Source organism: Sturnus vulgaris, chromosome 6 (genome assembly GCF_052056855.1).
Source record: "Sturnus vulgaris isolate bStuVul1 chromosome 6, bStuVul1.hap1, whole genome shotgun sequence".
NCBI lineage: Eukaryota > Metazoa > Chordata > Aves > Passeriformes > Sturnidae > Sturnus > Sturnus vulgaris.
This window is the reverse complement of record NC_142248.1, coordinates 28,998,818-29,018,522: the sequence shown is the minus strand read 5'-3', so window position 1 is coordinate 29,018,522 and position 19,705 is coordinate 28,998,818.

Sequence of the window (19,705 nt, the reverse complement as noted above, 5' to 3'; positions counted from 1 at the left end):
CAGGAAGCAGTGTGAGTGAGCTAACCCACCACCATGAATTTGTGACCCTGCATTGAGGCTCTCTACCCCAGCATTTTCTAATATACACATCACTGTGACACACAGCACATTTTTTGCTTCCTCAATTATTGTGCAGGGGATACATCCCTTGTATGAAAGCCCTGATGACATTTATGGTTTTGCAGTGAGTGGAATAAGCAGGTGCATTATTAAACACATCCCTTTCAGGACATAAGAAGAGAGGAAATCTGTCTCCTCCAACAGCATTCAGCTTTCTGGGGATTCACTTATTTCTTCCAAACCTAAGTTGAAGCACAAGTAGCTACTTGAGGCCTGTAATACAAATGGTTTCCACATAATAACCCAGTCTCTTGTTTTTCAATTTTTGGACCAAGTGCAGGTGCCAGTGAATGCTGTTTCCCACCTCTTTTGGCATAGTGTGGCATCACAAATCATAACTTTCCCAATCCCAGTCTAAACTGTCTTGTAGGCTGTTGGCAACAGAAATAAGAATCCTAGGTCTCTTTACATAATTTCTCACAATGTCAAAGGAATGTTAAGAGACTGAAATGTATTGGATTATTCTTTTCCAGCTGTGCTGGAAGCCTGTATATTCTCTTGATGCATTAACAATGGAACATGAGGATACTAAAGAAATTCATGAATCACAATTGTCAAAATGAAGCTGCCTTTAGGCAATGAAATGGAAGATCATGAAAAGTGGCCAGACTAGTTAGGACAAAAGAAAATGTACTCAGAACTTTTTCCCCAACCAACTGGGCTACAGAAAGGGCTGTAGCAGGTTAGCAGACACCAGGAACAAGGAAGGTGTGTTAGGGCTGCCAGCACATCATGGCTACGTTGGCCCCAGCAGGATTGCTCTCTAGACAAGACTCCCTAGCACATTGAAAGCCCTGTTTTAAATGGGGCAAGCAAGGGGCCTGCTGCAGCAGCTTCCTTCAGGGAAATTATTTCACAATTCCAGTAAATCTTGCCATTAAAGACTGCTTTCTGACCAGCACAGTGACTTTTCACTGGCCTTGATCTTCATGCACACAAGCAAGTTCACTTAGCCTTTTTCCATTCTTCTCTTATACAAATCACTGAAATACAAGCAGAGGTTGCAAAATTCTTATAGGAAGGGGTCTGGAGTTGGCATTTTTTGTCTCTTTAATCCCACAAAAATGGAGAAATTGTGTCTTTTTGACCACCCTCACTCCAACATTTTTGCCTTTAAAGTCCATCAAAGCTGTCACATTTTATTCTCATTTTCTGAATGATGTCACTGTCATTGGCCTTTTACTTCTTTATCCCATTATTACCAACACAGCTTGGTTTTTATATTAAATTTTTCTCTTTTTTTAATTTCAAATTCTCTGGCCCTTTGAATAGCACAATTTATTTCTTTTTCTTATAGAGTTATTTCCTTGTAAGATCATAAAACTTAATGTCCCTCAGTGTATGTCATGTACATAATCCAATACAATACAGACAGACAGCATCCCAAGTTAAGACCTCCCCAGTGACCTCCCATGTAGTTTTCCTCTTTGAATGCATTGATTTTAAATATCTTCCTTGGGTACAGCCTCTCATTATTTGTGCCTTCTCAGAGGTGAATTTTTTTTTTTTTCAACAATAACATTAGAGCAGACAAGACACTTTTAAAGAAAATTAACACAACCAAATTGTTGTGGCTGCAATTTATATTTGTCTCGGTGTTACATGCTTATCTCATTCCTTCTTTATTCCAGAAGGGCAAAAGTAAACAGCAGTAAAAAAAAAACCCAGATAATCTGGTTGTGTCTGGTACTAAAGCCTTTGCATTTTGTGATGCATGCCTTTCTTCTCTTGGCTTATTAAAAATATAGAAGGCAATATCATTTTTCTTGCTGAATATTGAACTGGAACCCAAAATAATCTGATTTTATATATGTTCAATTACTTCCTATCTTTCAGTCTTCCTCTTCTCCCAGGGAATGTGTTTTGTTGACTAATCAAGTTAGACCCAGAGTGTCAGCTGAAGTGGGGGAATAGGATTGACCACCTCCTACTTGAAAAGGCATATATGAGCTTTAATTTAAAGTTGTCAACAAGCATAACAGCTTTTCCATAATTTTGCAACTCTTCCTCTTGTAAATTTCCCAGTTATTCTGTTCATATTTTTTATGTACTCCTTTCAGTGAAATTGGCAATGGCTTAAAAAAAAGTCTATTTGATGTTTTATGCTGTTGAAACAGAAGAACAGATGGTAGCAGAAGCTAACAGGAGACCTCTGCAGATAGTTCTGAAAAAAAGGGCAAAAAATTTTGTTTAAACCACCAGTATTGACAGAAAAAGAAAGAAACAAAGAAAAAAGTTACTATAATCTGTCTCTAAAATAAGCTCTTCTCCATAGAAGCATACGTTTGTACTGTATTACCAGTAATTTCATGGTGGGAAAAGCTAAATTATCTCAAATCTGACATAGGCTAAAAGCAAGATTTACCATGGTTCAGCTGTCTTTTAGGAGTTTGTTCAGCTGCACTAAATCATATATTTAAGAGCCAACACAGATTAGTTAATCCCACAAAATGTTTCAGTGCATTGAACTGTTTCAGTGCGTTGAACTGTGCTGGACTATAGCAGAGCAGAAGGGAAGGAGCCATGTTGACCTCCATAACTGACTATTCACTAATATCTTTTAAATTTTCTGCCTAATTTCTTGCTCTGTGGAATGCAGCTCAGAAATCTCTGACTCCAAGGCAGATTCCTATTAGTTAAGTGCAGCAGGAAAATATTATTAGTAAATTTAAAAAAACTGCTCTCTTAAAAAAAAATTAAATTACATTTGCACTACATGTAAGATGATCATTCTTCCTTTGTATACCAGACTGCCATATTATCCTAAAGTTCCTTCTTGTTATCCTTATAGCTGGTTACAAATATCACTTGAGACCTGAAAAACTTCTCAATACAATTTTCATCAAATCAGATAATTTCAGATAATAATTTTAAATAAGAATGCTTATTTCAAAGATTAAGCACTTTCTGACAAGCAGAAGTGTTTTACTGGATTAACTGTGTGTTAGCATCATAGCCACAAAATGTGATGAAGCAACATATCTTACCTTCCATTGTGGAAAAAAAGATATGGTTGCTGTGCATCAGAGAGAGAGTAGAAAATAAAGTTGAAAGCTGACAGCCTGGGAGCAGTTCACTCTCTGTTATGAAGCCATAAGAGAATGGTATGAAGTGTCATGGCACACATACCTTTTCTCTCCATTTTTTGAGTGAACTACAAGATAAAAACCTCAATAATTAATTCATTTTTATTATTATTTTTTAATTTCCATAGGAGAATGTATTTTGCAGAATAAATGTAACCACCACACAATGGCCCAGGCTGCTCTATTCACTTTCATTTCCAGTCAACTTTTAATCTGCATTCCTATTGCCAATAAATACAACTAATTGCACCTGGCCAGAAGCAAAGAAATATTTTTCTGCCTCTTAGATCACTTTCTTTGAACTTTACCAGCAGATACCAAAGGAAACAAACACACAAAGATAACGTCCAAATTCCAAGGGAGGACTCATGAACGTGTAACCTCCAGGCATCTAATGATTTCCAGGTGCACATCACCAAGTGTCTCATCCTTAATTAATTAGCCAGCTGTCCTGCTTTGTCAGGAGCACAAGAACAGCACAGGCACATCTTGAAGGTGTGCTGAGTGCCTGAACTTCCAGTTCTGTCTGTGACTAGGGAAAACAGGCACAGTGCTGCTACAGTTTCATACAAGTAGAGGCAAGCTGAAAATTCAGTTACAAAACTCCAGTGTTTTCCATGAAAAGTCCAGCATGTCTTGTTCGAAGTCAAACGCATGAGTTCTGTCCTTAGCTCAGTAATCAGATCAGGGAATATATAAATTGCAATAGGTATAGCTGGATATTCCTCAGGGTAAAACACCACATCCCCTAGCAGACAGCTCACTTTTCTTTAGAATGTGATAAATGAGAACATTTTAGAGTATCTTCCTTATTCAATTTGTTTGTTTTCTTTAGTACACATCTCTATTTTTTCTTCATGATACAAGCTGAAACTAGAAGGAAGTTATTACCACTTGTTAGAGAAGTTAAATGTTAGAGATAAACCTTAAAAAAAAAAGGGAAGTATTGCAAATCTCTCAAGAAAATGGTTTCATGATCCACTGGAGCACGAGAATCTGAATAAATATAGAGAATGGGAAGTGCAGTGAATGTTTTTGGAGCAACCAGATCTATGTCCATTACTCAACAGAGGGCATCTTGTTAAGAATTACTATGCACTGGATACCAGTGATTTACCCCAATCACAAGTCAGAAACAGTGCTGGACCACTCATTCAAATGAGTTTGCTTAATTGCAGTGGATGCAGCTGGGTAGAATCTGAAATCAACAAATTCAAACCAGTCGTGTTTCATCATGTTTGCTACAACCAGAAAGCTTTGAATATGGAAACTGGAAATCTCTAGATTATTTAACCCTTTAGGGATTTATTCTTTTTTGTTACTAGTTAAGAAAACAAAAAGGGATTTTGAAATAAAACATGTGACAACTGTTTTGTGTTTTTACCAAAATAGAACCTTTAACTGAGGCCTGGTTGTTCTGGTGTTCCTAGGGTGTTTAGTTTCCAGTTAAGCAAATATACCTTGTTTCTTCTGGTTTTATACTGAGCTGGGCTTGAGTGGATCCCAACAGAGTCTCTTTTAACTAAATTAAATTAATTACACTAACATTTTGCTAAAGAATCATCCAGGAAGGAATATAGTCTTGCTTCTGAGGCATCAAGGAACAGAGAATCTACCACTGTTCTTGGTTAAATTTTCTTACTGCTTAGATCTTTTGTTTATATATTATTTGATTCGATTTTTTTTTTCCTCCTAGCTTTAGTTTATACTTTCTGACTCACTACGCTTTTTTTCCACTAGATTAAAGAACTATTTACTACCAGGCATTTTCTTCTCAGGAAGGCACTTACATGCTGCAATCAAGTCACTCCTTTAGGAAAACCTCTTAAAGCCCATGGTATAACATTTTTCTGTAGCACTTCAATTATGCTTTCAATGCTCTTCTTAAAATGTAGACACTTTGGCTAGACTCAATATTCTAGTACTGGCTCTCACTACACTGTGTACAGAGTAAATCCCTCTCTAATCCTACTTGTTACTCTTTCTTAAATTTCTGGGGCTGAAGCATTTTTGCTGTTTGGTTTTATTTTCCCTGTATGAGTGTTCTGGTAGTCCCATGTCACATTGCATTTCAGGTCTAAATCCATGTCTTCTCCTGTGTCACTACTTTCCTGGGAACAGAGCCTGATTCTGTAACTGCTGCATGTATTCAGCTTTCTAGACAGAAGCCTATGATTTAGCTTAGTTGAACTTCTATCTTTTAAATCTTTAAATTTAAAATTGTCAAGGATTTAATATTTACTGCTAGAAGATTGCAAAAAAATGCAAGTGGCTTCCATCTAGTACTGATCCTCACAAATTCCCACAGGATATCATCTGTAGATGTAGGCTGCAGATGGTATAGTGAAAAATAGTGTCCTATTATCCCTTTAACCTTGAAGTGAAGGCAAGGCAGAAGCAGAATTTACTTTAATCCATAGGAATTGACTCCTAACTGTCAAATTATTTCACAGCCCAAGTAGAAAGAAGCAGAGGAAACAGGGAACTGTGTTTCTTCTTGTGTCTCTCATTACCTCAAAAAACATTTTCTCATGAAGTTTCTTCTCCATCACAGTGCTTCTGAATTAGTGGAGGGTTCAAAAATTTATTTCAGTATCTCACACTTTGCATGTTTTCCTCAAAAGCTGAATCTGTATCTCATTTGTCCTCTCCTTTTGAGGTACCAGAAATCTGGATCTGGATTTTGCACTCAGTGGCAAAGAAAGGCTGTCTGTGACAGAATAAAGTGAAATACAAATTAGACAGACAATAACTGAAGGAAATAAATTTACCTTCAGAATGACAAAGTGTATATCTTCCATCAATCGTGAGACTCTGCAACTCCAAGCTGATTCTTAATGGAACTGGCATGATCTTAAGATAATTTTTTATGAAAATTTTAATGGTTTTGAAAAAGGTCTCAGTTCATGGTAGAGATTTTGTAACTTCTTCTATTGTAATAATTGTAAAAAAAAAAATATTTTGGTTTGTTAACTGCATATCAAGGGGGAATTTTCAATATGGTTTTGCTTCCAAAAGAGAGAAAACAAAATCATCTCTTGCCTGGTAACTCCATTGCATAAAATGTGGTGTCCTGGTCTTAAGATTCATCATTCATCTTCAAGTCCTAATGATAAGTCAAAAAGTGAAAGCTAAGACTCCTTCAGTTGGCATTCTACATGCAACTTTTGAAATTGGCACTGGTATACTCCCCTAAGAGTCAGCTCCTGTTCTTTCCTAAAGAGTATCTTCCATAGTTAGCTCATCTGATTTTATTCTAAATTATCTATCATTATAGAATAACATAGGGAATATTTTCATTGGCTTTGTGAGGAAGATTAAAACATCCTTTTTCAATGGAGACTTATCACATATGTTGATATTTTGGCAGCTTAATGTAGAACTATTGAAAGTCTGAATTTGGAAAATACAGATGCAAGATTCAATTTCCTAGACTATCTTGAGAGGGTTTTCTCATTTGAAGAGTAAATTAAAGATACTTACATGAAGTCACAAGGGATGGAAATCCAGGAGATCTTAGTCTGGTTTACTGTGGAATTCCTTGTTCAAACATTTATCTTTAGTATTACTAGAGAAAACAGCTCTGCCACTAATTAAAAGATATTTTTTTCCATGATTTTGATTGCTCTGTCTTGGCATCTCACTTTAAAATAGAAGCCTGTGGGCTTGTTTTACACAGGTCAATTCTAGTTAAATGACCACTGCACTTCTGGAGACAATATCTTTAACTTCTGCTGTAGTGGGCATGATCAATAGTCCTGAAAATCTAGCACTGAATTCTGTGAAGATGAGCACCCAAAACCGAACCATAAAATTTTAGTGTCGGTATTTGAACCTCTTAAGTTTACCTGTGTTTTTTGTTCTCCAGCTGCAAAACAAGGTACTCAGACTGTCCATGTCCTACTTTACACTCAGCTTCCCCAGTTTGGCTAACTTATCATTAGAGGGAGGAAGTTATTTTAGTTTGAGATCTCAGAGAAATATACTGATACCAAAACATAATTAGCTTGCCTCCTTGGGGAAATAGATGGTCATTTTCCTTTGAAGTTATACATATTGCTTGCTATATGTAATGGCATAGCAATTTAATGCATGCCCTACCAAAGCTGGCAAATACCTGTGGAAGGATCACATTTCTAGACATTCTCCAGGCTTAACTCCATGATACTAGACATAAATATCACAATGGAAAGGAGCTTTATGCCCACCTAACCATCAAATTTACTTTGAGCACTTTAGTTAGTGCCTGTTCCAGTTTCTAGTCTACATCAGCTCCACTTAATTCAATCCTGGTCTTTCTTGGGCTTTCTGCCTTCTTCAGAAGGTGCTCTGTGCTCCAATGGCTATACAGAAAGCTAAGGCTCCTAATTTAAACTTGCAATATATATCACAGAAACACAGAATGGGTCAGGTTCAAAGAGACTCTAGTGGGTCATCTGGTCCAGCCTCTCTGCTCAAGCAGCATCATCCTAGAGCACATTGCACAGGATTTTATCCAGAGGGCTTGGGTAGCTCCAGGGAGGGAGACTCCTCAGTTTCTACAGGCAATCTGTTCCAGTGGTCACCCATGCAATAGACCATAAGAAAGGACACACTGCTGGCTCATGGACAGCTTGTCCACTGGTACCCACAGCTCCTTCTCCACAGAGCTGCTTCCCAGCAGGTTGGCCTCCAGCAGGTACTGGGGCATGGGGTTATTCCTCCCCAGGTGCAGGACCCTGCATTTGCCTTCGTTGAATTTCAGACCGTTCTTCTCTGCTCATTGCTTCAACCTGTTGAGGTCCTTCCGAAGGGCTGCACAGCCCTCCAGGGACATCAGCCACTCCTCCCAGCTTCGTGCCATCAGCAAACTTGCTTGCCTCGTTTTAGTCATTAATGAACAAGTTAAACAATACAGGGCTCAGTACTGAACCTTGGGGGACACGACTAGTGACAGGCCACCAGTGCCACTGATTCAGACCCTCAAATGAGTAAATTAATCAGAGAAAATCTCAATCTCTCCTCCATGCTCTGGTCACCCTAATTTTTTGAAAGTCCTCAAATCCTGCTGTGGGATTTTAAGCCGTTTTTCAGGTTTGGGACTCAGCCTGCAATCAATCTGTAATAATTTTTCATGTTTTTTTCTAATATGCCTTTTTGTCTTCAGAGCCTGGCAAGTCCTGATGAGACAGATCCCTGGCCTGGCCAGTAGGAGAAATCCACCTCATTATGCCTTCACAGAAAAATCTTAAGACTTTTACTGATTTGAATAAAGCTATTTTCAATCTTGCCATCAAGGGACACTGCAAAATGGAAAGAATTTCTCTCAAAACACGTTGTGGGGATATGTAAATCTGTGCCTGCTTGTAAAGCTCTCTCAGCCCTGGGGAAGGGGAAGCAAACAGGAACTATGCATTGATATCAAACAGCATACAAAACATATGTCCAATTTCAGGCAGATTGTATTTTCCTGTCTTATTAAATCTCTGTTGGGGGAGAGAACGGAGAATTATGCCTGAATTGTTTGCTTTCCTCCTTGTCATTACCCATATAACAGTTTAAACTCTTCCCTTCTTAATCTAAGGTGACTTACAGAGGTTTCCTATCAAACATAGACACTATACAACATTATATTAGATTTTACACTTTGTCAGAAAAGTGGCACTTTATATACTAAATGATAGCCTGTGCTCTACAACCATGCTATCATTCTTGCTCTAAGATCTTGTCAGAGCCTATAAGTTAAGTGGAATTTGGCTCTGGAGTTATATGAAAAAGGAGGGCTGTAGGAAACAAGAGGATGCTGCCTCAACTCACGGGACTTATTTAAAGAAAAAATCTCTTCCATCTGCCCCAGGGCTATCATTTCACCACAGGTTGCCTATTTTAACCTATACATGACACAATGAGCAGCAGCATTAGGATACCACTTCATGCTATTCCCTGACGACTGCGTCTTGAGTGTCTCCATCTACAGGAACTGCATCTCCTATTGTGATGCTATGCTATCCAAGCTAAAAGAGAGAGATGCTCTCCGAGTATGCACCAGATCTGAAACAACAGCCCTCACTGCAGCTCGTCTCTACAAAGCAGTAGGTCATTGCTTTGAGAAGCTGAGACATCATTGCTCAGAAAGCAATAGCACCCGAGTTACTGCAGAAAAAGGAGAATACAGTGAGCCAGATCACCCCTCTATCACATTACCATGTACATTTTTACCCAGGGAGGAGAACTGAGGAATCCTTGCACTGCAGCCCCTTGGTAGCCACTCCTGAGGAGGTGGAGGAAGCCCTTTGACACTGTCTGTAACTAGAAAGACTCAGTCAGAAAATGGACAAAAGAACAATGTTCTGATGCAATGTTCTTGGAACCTCTAACTACTTTCATTTAGATGTGAATATCTCACAATAACTGGGATAACTCTGACTATAATTTGGTCTGGCAGCCTCCCCAGAAGGAGAAATAAATGCTGTCTTCACACTTGCAGGTATTTTTACTTCAGGGGCAGGTAGCTGAACCATCTACAGAGTTCTTTGCTATTCTTAAAAAAGGACACATCCAATTTCAAAGTAATTATTAGGCTTGCATGGTGCATTGGCTTCAGGCAGATAAGGTGTGTGCAAACCACATGAATGATCACTGAAAACCCCAGTAGTGCTGTGCTCCTGAGCTGTTCAAGGACTCGAAGCATCAGTAGCTTTGCTGCAGAATGCAAGTGTGACTATATTTGCGTGCAAAATAAAGGCAAAAGAAACACGAATAAGTTTGTAGGAACATACAAGTCCTTCTTCAGGTTTGAAACAGAAACAGTAAGATTTTGAGTTAATGACAGATAAGGAAGATTTTTTTCAAGTGTAAATGAAGTTGGTTTGAGCAAAAAACACCTTGTAGACAAGCGGGAGCAGGATATCAGAACTCCCTGGTGTGGGGCCATACACGCTGGGCTCAAGCCCAGCGCACAGGGCTGTCCCAGCCAGCGCAGAGCTGCTCCTCTCCTGAAAGCCCTGTCAGCGTGGATTCACGGGGCAGAACAGCGGCCAAGATGACAGAGTTTTCCTACTCCGGTCTCCTTTAAGAGCCTTCCTGCCGCTGCCAGCCCGGAGGGAAAGCGGGTGGCAGCAGCAGCAGCAGCAGCAGCAGCAGCAGCAGCAGCAGCAGCAGCAGCTGTCCTGCAAATGCACAGTGACAGTGCTCTCTGGCGGCAGCTGCAATCCCCACCCAGCGCCTGCAGAAAGCACAGATGTGCTGCTATCCCAGCCACTCTTCTCTGTGTCACTACGAGGTGATGACGCCCAGGAGCATAAGCAAGTATATAGGCAAGCAAAGATATGTATTTTAAAACCTATGGAAGTTGGGCAGATAAAACTCCAATTAAAAGTCTCAGCACAGGAACAGTGCTTATTTTCAAAAGCTTTGTGGAAAATGCTTTTTTGCTCTGTCATACTGGCACTTTTTGTTTGTTTGTTTATTTTATATGGAAATGGATGCCACAGATAAAAAGAAATGTTTTCCTGGCTCTAAGTTAATGCCCACCTACCAGTCTCACCAGCATGAAAACTCTTGGTACAGCAAAATACAGAACAGGAACTCCCATAATGGCTGGAATCTGCAGATCTCCAGACACTTAATCCAGCCCTCTGATGAGGTTTAGAGTATCATAGTAAAGGAAATACTCATATAGATAGGTCAGCTGCAGAAGGTCAAGAGGTTTCTAAGTTGAAATATAGCAAGGAATATTGACTTTTGTCTCTGCCTCCTACAGAAATGACAGATTTGCAAATACCAGAAGCCACATGCCAGATACAGATTTTCTTTTAACAGTGTCATCAACTACAGGTCACAAAGGTTTTATCAACACAGGATCATGGAATAGTGATCCTATGTCGGAAGGGAAGGGATTTCTTGAGGTCATTTGGTTCAACCCCACTGCTGCTCAAGCAGGGCCGTTTAGAGTTGGTTGCCCAGGACTGTGCATTCTCTGTTTATGCTTCATCACCTTACTGTAAAAAAGTATTTACTGATGTTCAGATGGAACCTTCTGTGTTTCCTGTTTGTGCCCATTGCCTATTGTCCTGCCAGGCATGTCCTTCCATGTTGTAATGTACATCAATATTCCACATTTCATGACACACAGTCCTTTTCTATATCCAAAACCATCTGTACTGGCCATTTGGATGCTTTAACCTATTTCTGTGTGCAGAAGGACTTGACCAACAGGCTGTTAGAGGGAGTACCTATCCTTCACGAGTATGTTTTATTTTGTTTAAATGGGAGTCAGGCAAACAAGAAGATTTTTCAACAACTTAATGAAATGCTGCTGTGAATGTTTTCTTTGCCAGTGGGATATTTTCTAAGACATTAATAATTGTAGCTATGTCTTTTCAGTTCTCAGAGTTTGCTCTGGCACCTCTGCCAGGGCTTTCTGGCAGACCTGAGCTTGCACTGACTATGTACTGAACCAAGCAAGGGCAAGTGGGGCCAGAAGCAGAGGCTGCACATATCTATGCTCAACACAACCTCAGCAAACAGAATACTGCAAAAGGAATGTGATGACATGGTATTGCTGGTTTGGAGGACAGGCAGGCAGCACCTGTCACAAGACTTCAGTCTATATAGAATATAGAATTAGACATTTTACAAGTAAAAAAATCTGCTAGAACACAACCAACTAACAATTCTTGAATTCAGTCATGTACATTTTACACGAAACTCAGCTGAAGCCAAAAGACAAGCAATAGGCATCATTTGAATTCACAAGCCTGTAACTCAATGCAGACCTTACTCTCACCTATGAGGGTGAGACTGAAACAAGGTGACTGGAAAGCTAGAATAATAAGAATAATAATCTAAATATACGGAGTCAGTTCAGACTTAAGCTACCACATGGCACCTGAGTCCCACTGGCTGTTCAGGTACAGGCTCACAGCTCATAGCAAATGAGGAGACCTCAACTTATCTCACAAAAAGATTGATGCTATACCAAAACTTTTTGTGCTTCTTGTAGGCTAAAGAATACTTAACGCTAACTTTAGCATACATGTGATTTTTTTCCCTCACCAGGTCAGTAATATTTCCTCTGAACTCCCTGAAGTGGATCTAATTAAGCCAGGCAAGCTGTTTTACATTAGCTGGATGTCCTTTTTCACTCTCCACAAAATACAGATACTTCTTCAAGATTTGTGTGGTTTGCTTGGAATACCCAATATTAAAAATTAAACATTTCACACTGATTTCTTTTAAACAAGTCATTAAAAAAAATCCACAGCCAGACATGAACAATCAGAGAAAAGGAGAACAGAAGAAATTGTGTTAAAAGATATCTGTCAAAAACTCTTCACTTGTTTTTACATTGATCTCTCCAGAATCAACCTGGTAGAGCTGGGACAAGGACCTTGGTCCTCAGAAGTAGATATCAGCAATGCTTCATGCTATAAGATTCACAGCAAGTTTTACTGTTGCTATGGTTATTCAAATCTTCTGTTCAACGGGAGAGAAATAAATTCTCCAGGTCTCTGCAACACATAAGAACACAGCCATCTCACTGTCAGTCTCTCCACATGGGGGTGGGCTTCAACAGCATCACCCTGAATCCAAACATCAAATGGAGGTTCTTTAAATATTTAAGAGAATTTAAAAGCAATAATTACTTAATATAGAAGATGCAGAGGGAGGGAGGGAGGGAGGGAGGGAGGGAGGAAGGAAGGAAGGAAGGAAGGAAGGAAGGAAGGAAGGAAGGAAGGAAGGAAGGAAGGAAGGAAGGAAGGAAGGAAGGAAGGAAGGAAGGAAGGAAGGAAGGAAGGAAGGAAGGAAGGAAGGAAGGAAGGAAGGAAGGAAGGAAGGAAGGAAGGAAGGAAGGAAGGAAGGAAGGAAGGAAGGAAGGAAGGAAGGAAGGAAGGAAGGAAGGAAGGAAGGAAGGAAGGAAGGAAGGAAGGAAGGAAGGAAGGAAGGAAGGAAGGGTTCCTTGCAATTCAGCTTACTTTGTGAATCTGTGATTCTGTATCAAGGAAGGCTTCAGATCAAACTGTTCTCTGGTGCCAGAGAACCTTCTCAGGTGTCTTCACTTCAGCATGCCATGTTCACAGTGCTGTGTTGTGCAGTGTTTTCACCTCCATGATTTAGGCTCATCTCCCAAACCAGGTATGCATTTAATTGTTTCATCCAGACTCCAAAATACCCCATCATTGTGTAGGGTCAAAATCTCTGCTTTCCTGTTCCTATTCAGAAATTTTCTTCTTATTCATCTGAGGTCACATTAGTTTTCAGCAACAGCATCACACTGAGAGCTTTTGTTCAGTCAATTTTCCATCCTGACTTAACTCCTTTCAGGGTCACTGTTTCTCTGGAAGCAAGGTCTGCATGTGAAGTCTATTTCTCTTGTTCCCAAACATACAACCTTGCACTTGTGCTGGTTAAATAAGACCCACTTTCCAAATTAACTAGACTGATCTGTTAAACTGATCCAACTTCACCACTGTTTACTCCTACCAATGCTGCGTCCTCTGCCAATTTTACAGGCACTGATTTCCTCACTTCTAAACCATTAATAAAACCTCTGAATTGTATTAGATGGAAAAAGATTCCCATGGAACCCTGCTGGAAATACCCTCTGTGGATGATGATTCCTCATTTACAATTCCTTTTTTGAAATCCATCAGACATTTATAATCTATTTATTATGTGCTACATAAATTTTGCATAGTTCTAATTTTTTAATTGGAATGTCATGTGGTATGAAGTCAAATGCTTTTGAGAAGTGCAGGTAGATGTCAACACACTCCTCTAATCAGCCTATCTTGTCAAAAAACAAAGCTGTGTTTGCTTAAGCAGATCTGTTCTCTATAAAGTGAGATGTGCAACAGTTGCTGCATAAGACTGTGGATTGAAACAATTCTGCATTCTTAATGAGCAATGAGGAACCGTAGAAGCCTAATTTTAAATGGGATACAGACCAGTTGCATTTTCTTACTGCCAAGCCCAAAGATTTTCAAATCACAGTTCACTGCATTTTTTGTGTAATATATACTATGTTAAAACTCAAAGTGTATGTGGATAAAGGACTCATTTGGGATCTCTCAGCACTTCAAGCCACAAACACTTATCTACTCTGCAGTAGAAGGAGATGAGATGGACTCAGCAGCACATTTTCTTACTCCTTCCTCATTCTGTTTAACTAGCTCCTGTCTATCATCTCTAAGGAGTCCTTGTAGAAGAGTCCATCTCAGCGTTTAGAGAACATGTTCTATAAGGCAATAGAAAACACCTTGTCTTGATGAAATTTGATGAGAAATCTAGAAGATAATTTCAGCTTAAAGGTGTAATTGACAGGGGAGAGAAAAAGTAATTCATGAGTTAAGGGCAGGGAGAGATCACTCACCAAATACCATCATGGGCAAATTAGGCTAAAATTGGGGATACTAATTGAATTTATTACTAACGAAATCAGAGCAGGATAATGAGAAGTAAAATAGGACTTTAAAAAAACCTTCTCCATACTCCTTCCTCCTTCCTAGCTCTACCTACTCACCCAGTGGCACAAGGAGACAGGGAATGGGGGCTATGGTCAGTTCATCACATATTGTTTCTGCTGCTGCTCAAGGAAAGGAGTCCTTCCCCTCTTCCACCATGGGGTCCCTCCCATGGCAAACATTTCTCCATTAACTTCTCCAGCCTGAGTCCATCTCACAGGCAACAGCTCTCCATGAACTGCTGCAGCACGGTTCACCCTTCCATGTGGTGCAGTCCTTCAAGGACAGGCTGCTCTATCAGGAAACCTGCTCCAGCATGGGCTCCTCTCTCCATGTGTCTGCAGGTCCCTGCCAGGAGCCTGTCCCAGCACAGGCCTCCCACGGGTTCACAGCCTCCTCTCAGCCATTGGCCTCCTCTGGCATGAGTCTCTGCCATGGGCTGTGGGTGGATCTCTGCCTTGCACCATCCTCCATGCGCTGCAGGGACACAGCTGCTTCACCACGGTCTGCACCACAGACTGCAGGGGAACGCCAGCTCCGGTGCCTGGAGCACCTCCTCCCCTCCCTCTGCACTGACCCTGGTGTCTGCAGGGTTGTTCCTCTCACATATTCTCACTCTGTTCTTCTCTGGATACAATTACAACCATGCAATCTTTTTTTTTTTTTTTCCTTTGTCTTTTCTTCTTCTTAAATATGTTAACACAGAGCCATTACCACCATTTCTAGCTGGTCCAGCCTTGGCCAGCAGCACATCTGTCTTGGAATCAGCTGGCATTGGCTGTGCTGGACACAGAGGAAGCTTCAGCAGCTTCTCACAGAAGCCATCCCTGTAGCTCCCATGCTACCAAAATCTGGGCACACAAATCCAATACAGTTTTGGACATGTTTAATTTGGTGTTGGCTTCTTATAGAGAAAAGTAAAACACAGCTGAGTAGAAAAATGGGGAAGAAAACAGATAATTCATAACATTTATAATGTTATAAAACATTATAAGCAAACTTGAGACCATCCCCCAGCTAATCCTTCAGTACCTGATTATGGTTTCAGATGTCCTGAAGCCCTTTAGATAAGCATGTTCTGCTATTGAATAGACATTTGGCAATTATTACTATAGCTGCTTGTTTAAAAGAAGAAAAATATTGAAGTAGAAAAATAAGGCCTAGGATAACAAAATACATCATCCACCCATTATCCCTTCAATGTATGCATCCTGCTGGCATGGTTCAGAGTTCATTTACATGATAGATGCTTCTACTTCAGCCTAAAGCAAGGCTGGCCTTCATGTCATTTCCTGTCAGGAGCTGCTGGACCTCAATTATTTATTTGAGATAAATGATGTAATAAAAACACACTTTGCAGTCCAAAAGCCACCTTCATCAACCGTAGAGGCCTGGCTTACTGTTTCATTCCCACCCCCCCACAAGGCACTTGCCACAGTAAAATAAATTCTTCTGGTACCTAAGCAAAAGAACATCCACTTATTTTGCTCCTCATAAACAGCCTCAACCATCACAGCTGCTTTCTTGTTCCCTCCAAACCATCCTAGCAAAAGGTAACATGAGAAAGGAGGGTAACTTGTAAAGCCTGTGGCCAACTTGTAGGAGCAAAAACTGGTTAGGCCTTATTGAAGTGGCCCATGTTACACTCATTTCTCTTCTCTGCTGACTGGAGAACAATCTGAGGAGGAAGGAGGCTAGAAAAATTTCCTAACAGTGACAACTTCTTTACCTTCTTACTTTATCCAGCCTGCTGATGAAGTGAACGAGGGCTCACAGGGCTGACTAAATTCAGAAAGAAATTATAATCACTAGAATTCAGTTAGTTCTGTCACAGAGCAGTACTCAGTGAGATCAAAAGCTGTATAATAACAAATTAAATTCAAGTCTATCTCCTCTGTGTGCAGTTTCTCAGTTTATGTATATAGGAAAATACCCCATGGGGTGTGGTAAAGATTAATCTATTAATGTGTTGTATTTGAAAACCTAAAGTGCTATTAAGTGCTAGACTGATTATTTTAATCAACACTGTTTTTGCAACATCTGCAGTTCTGTGGGTACAAATGTAACTGTGAAATTATATTTCAGGTATACAGAATCTCTCTCCACCTCTCAATTTGTATTTCATCATTAGCACAGCACCCAAATGCTTAAGATGAAATCAGATTCAACTGCAGATGAAACATGAAAGAAAATGCAGTACGATGACATTTCTTCTTCTGAAGGGCCCAGACAGGTATTGTCAGATGGTGAGTTGAACATGAGACAGTTTTGATGTACATAGTCTTGATATTCTTGTGTAGGAGCCACAAGGAGGGGGGTGAAAAATGTAGGCTTTTTAATTTTCATTTTACAGTAACCAGAAAAAGCAAAGTTTAGACAGAAGACCTCCAGCTCTGAAACAACATAAAGTCACATACTTCATATTTTCTATTTACAGGTTAATGCTTTAAAAATAAAGAGGATGAAATGTTTTATTAATTACACACACTAAATATGCTTTGTAACCTTAGGAGAAAAGCAGGCAATAGATAAATCAAAAGAGATCAAAAGAGGGAGGGTTTAGCAAGAAATTTGACAGTGCTTGTTAAATAAACAGCAATGAAGTGCTAAGAAATTGCATCCTGAATTTTGTCTGGTGTTGCTCTGCACTGATAAATAGCTTTGGATCATGCTCCTATATGTTACAGCTGTGCTAAAGATAAGCTCTTAACCTTGATACTAGAGGGTTATGCTATTCTTTATGAAGCAATCTATGGATAAAAAGCCAACACCCCCACCCTTTTTTTTTATTACTTAATATCGTGGAATCCAATATTGACTTCATCCCTGATTTAAAATGATACCTGCTATGGACAGAATGGCACCTGCACCAATTCTTTTCACACAGCCCAGTCAGCAAAGACAGTGGAGCTACAGGGGAGAGGACAAATCAACAAACACTCAAACTATTACGAAACCTGCAGTTACAGAGAAAGTAAAGCTCTTACAGGGGTACAAAAACCATAGCTACCCCATATCGGTGTGAGCAAATAAGGGGAACTGGGCTGCCAAAGAGATTTTTTTCCCTTCCCCTCCTCTTCCTTCCACTCCCTTCTCTCTTTTCTTCTGCAGTAAGATGTGTTCAAAGATTCTGGAGTTTGAGTCCTTTTTCTCCATGGACAAATATATCAAAAAGGCTGGAGATTTCTAGCCAAAAATGCAAAAAGGTTTATTTGTTCCTGAATTTACATCTGCAAGTCTTCACTGGAAGCAATCTGTGTAACCTCTATGAATTAAACATACTACAGTCAAAAGACTTTGGCACCAGTTGAGGATTAATGGCCAAGTGGAAAGATGATGGCTTGAAGAAAGTTGAGCCATCATTAAGCCCGTATTCTAATGCCAGAGTTATTGCCATTATAGGCCATTTTAAAAGCACAGAAGAAAATAAATATTATAGAGCAAGTAGTTTCTTGTTTTGAGCCAGTACCCCTCCTAAGGGTTTCTGCAATTTTGAAGAGTGATGCTTTTACTCTTGACACACTTTTCCAAAGGTCTTTAGGAACCAATGCCTGGATTGCCTCATACTTGGCATGTCTTCTGGACCCCAGAAATGAGCCAGCACTTGTTTTGGTTGAGAGAGGGACGACTGTAGGTTATTACCAATTGGTAATGGCTGGAAAAGCACCACTTCTAAATCCACTTTCTCATATCCAAATGCACTATCACAGTCTAGAAAGTCTGTTTCTTGTTTGGAATGATTTCTGGGAACACCTGTGGGTCTGTATAAAATTTAGTGATATTATGAATGCTGAAAGGCCAAGATTCTGTAAATGGCCCAATCTTGGGTATATGGACAAGGGCTGGATGACCAAATTAAAAATACTTAGTGTTGTTAAATTGCAAAAGAGATTATCAAAATGTTACATCATCTTTCTGTTGGCATAAACATGAGATAATTATTTCTCTTTTAGACAACACAAATGAGAAAAATTTAAATTTGCTTATATTCGGGCTATTAATTTGTAACTCTTTATGGGGCCATTTTTATCTGTCACCATTCCATACTCTTGCATGTTGCAGTAAGTAGTAGGGAACAAGAAAAAGTGCAAACAAGGAGTCTGGGGAAGAACAGTAGAAGTCAGTGGTACATGAACAGAGCTCCTGCAATGAAGGGTTCTCTTACTGAAACAACTCTTTGGCTGTAAAATGATGCAATCCACCCTTACTAAACAAGTGCCTCACTAAGCTGTGTTCCCTGTTAATTCACTCTTGAACGATTTATTACAGCCTCTGGCTTTGCTGCTTCATTGTAACCTTTCTGAACCCCTGTCTGAACAAAACCATGATTACATGAGAAGTTTCCAATGGTGCTTCCATAGCATTGAATCCCAGTCAAGAAATTGGGCCTCATATACCATAAAACAAGTAAGGCAATTATATTGATTTTAAACTATAATTTTTAAAAAAAAAGGGAATGATAAAAAACAGCATCATTTATCAGTCCAAAATGTCGAGCCTTCCCACATGCAACCTTTTCCCCAAACTCCTTACTGTCTTTTTTCTTATGTTACACGTAGTCTCTCAGATTTAGTGACGTTAGAAGAAAATGTGCCACATTCATGGGTAATATGGCAAGACCCACAACAGAGCAAGAATTAATATATGCTTCTATCTTTTGAACAGTTTAAGCCATATCAGAATGAGAATACTTTATCTAGGCACAGCCTTGTTATCCATGGTTAAATCAACCTAATCAAAGAATTGAAGAAGATAACTTAAGTCTTTGATGTAAGAGAGAAAAGATTTGACATGCAGCCTCATCTGCTTTTGGGTCTTCTAGCAGTCAGTTATTTGAAGCATCTCAGTTGTTGGCTGCTACAAAAGTCCACAACACCACTCACATAAAGAATAAAAAACTTGTTTAACTCAGAATTGAGCCAATTCTAAAGCTTCCACTAGCATTTTCCCACCACTTTCCCACCTATATATAGTCCCACCCCTTTTATCAGCTACTGGAGGCCAGACAAGGGCAGAAAAATAAATTATTCTAGAGAGCTTTTCACACTTTTTTTT